Raw genomic sequence first — 2565 nt, forward strand, 5'->3', positions numbered from 1 at the left:
GTGGAATCTTATACGTGTGAATGTTTGGACTTTCACACAATAATAATAATAATAATAAATAGATTATTTTTGGTGTGGAATCTTATGTGTGAATGTTTGGGCAATCATACAATAATAATAATAATAATAATAATAATGATGATAATAATATAAATAATAATAACAAATACATTATTTTTTGGGTGTATAATCGTATATGTGTGAATTATTGGGCAGTCACACAACAATAATAATAATAATAATAATAACAAATAGATTTATTTTTTTGGGTGTATAATCATATATGTGTGAATGCTTGGGCAGTCACACAATAATAATAATAATAATAATAGATTATTTTTTGTTTAGAATATTATGTGTGAATGTTTGGGCAGTCTCACATTAATAATAACATTATTAATAACAATAATAAATACATATTTTTCGGTGTAGAATCTTATATGTGTGAAAGCTTGGGCAGTCACACAATCATAATAATAATAATATTAATAATAATAAAAAAATATATATAATAATAATAATAATAATAAATAGATGATTTTTGGTGTAGAATCTTATCGATAATTAAAAAGCTTGATGTAAACACTTAATTTGCTGTTTTAATACATAATTGCCATGTTTGCAAGCATCTTACTAAACACTTTTGCAGAAGCGGTAGCTGGAACATGATTTTTCAATCCCTCCAGGTCATTCTTGTAAGCTCTCACTCAGCAACATGTTTGACAGGTTCCCGGCGAGGGTGCTGCACTTATATTGAAGAGAATTTCTATTAAGAAATCAATTCCATCTACAAGAAAGTGCAGCGGCCTCGCCGACCGCCTCCTGTAAATCATCACAGCAGATATCGTTTGTGGCCGGGATTTATGGCGGCGATGTCTTGGAGAGCATCTGTCAGCTTCCAGGCTGATTGGGAGGCGGCTCGGTGCACGTGGGGAAAAGAGTCATGGCAGTCGGAGAGTCTACTTTTCAGACATGTCAGAATAATTTTGTTCAAAGCTACATCCTTCTACACCCGGGGTGTCCAAACTTTTTGACTCGAAGGCCGCATCGGGGCTAAAAAAAAATTTGACCAAGGGCCAAAAGCCAACTGCATGTAATATATATACATATACATATACATATACAGCTGTTTTTTCCCTTGGCCTCAGTCTGGATGTCCTCTCCAGGGGCCCAGGCTTAGACCAATTTTTTTTTCTCACCCCCCCCCCCCATTATTTACCTATATCTCACCTTTTTTGAAAGGGGCGCCGGAAGTTGGCAGACCCGTCAGCGATCCTGTTCTGTCTCCCTGTAATGTTTGTCTGATCTTGAATGGGATTGTGCTGAAAATTTTAATTTCCCCTCGGGGATTAATAAAGTATTTCTGATTCTGATATACATGTATGTATGTATGTATGTATGTATGTATGTATGTATGTATGCATATATATATATATATATATATGTATATGTATGTACGTATGTATGTATATATATATATGTGTCCCGACGGGATCACTACCTTATCGTGGTGGGGCACTTTGTGCGTCTCCATGACCCCTAGAGCTATGTCGGCTGGAGTCTTGTACTCCTGGCAGGGTTACCCAAGCCGAACAGGTTGAAGGGTAGAGTCCAGACTAAGTGATCCCGAAGACCTCAACGGTGGAGCAGGCAGAAGATGTTAGCAGTGAGAAGCACCACAATGGCTGTAAAAGTGGACGAAGGCTAAGGGAGCACACCCTGACAGAAAAGCAAGCTGGTGGCGGCACGCTTTGAGGTGGTTTCCCAAAAACCTGGATTCCGGCAGCTTCCTGCAGTTGTAAGAAGATGCCGGTTGTCTAGGGTCTCCCTTGCCACTGGAACCATCTTCTTACAATCAAGGCAGTGGCGTTGGGGAAAGTGCACCCCTCATGCCACTCTAAAAAAACATCATTGCGCAGGTATCTTCTTTACCTGAGTCTCCGACCTCAAAAGTCTGGCTGCGATGGAGCGTCCAGTAACGGGGGCAGGTTTGAATGAGCTGGAAGCTCTTAGCTGGAACTCTGCACGTCAGCGGCACAGGACAACGGTCGTTAGCAGCTGGGATTGAGTGGCAGCTGTTTCCGACAGACTCCTGTGCGTCTGAGCAGCCCCTATTTAGGGACCGCACTGCTCACCCCAATTGGGGAAAGGCCTAGAAAAGGTGGCCTAAAGATTGCCCACTCAACACAGTACCCGGGCAGGAAACCGCACCTGTCGGGACATTCCATTACACGGTCGAAATACAAAGATAATACCATTTAGAATTGCAGCATGGAACATAAGGACACTCCTGGATGCCAGTCCGGACAGACCACAACGCAGAACAGCACTTGTTGCCAGCGAGCTAAAGCGCTACAATGTGGATGTGGCAGCACTCAGTGAGACCCGATTCCTCGAGGAAGGCTCACTCAATGAAGTAGGAGAGGGTTATACATTATTTTGGAAAGGATACCCCATGGGTGGACCACACCTTCACGGAGTTGGTTTTGCAGTCAAGAACAGCCTTCTGCTCAAGCTCACAGAATCACCAGTGGGTGTCAGTGAAAGGCTCATGACTCTTCGCAT

This window comes from Nerophis lumbriciformis, linkage group LG01, assembly GCF_033978685.3.
Source record: "Nerophis lumbriciformis linkage group LG01, RoL_Nlum_v2.1, whole genome shotgun sequence".
NCBI classification, from domain to species: Eukaryota; Metazoa; Chordata; class Actinopteri; order Syngnathiformes; family Syngnathidae; genus Nerophis; species Nerophis lumbriciformis.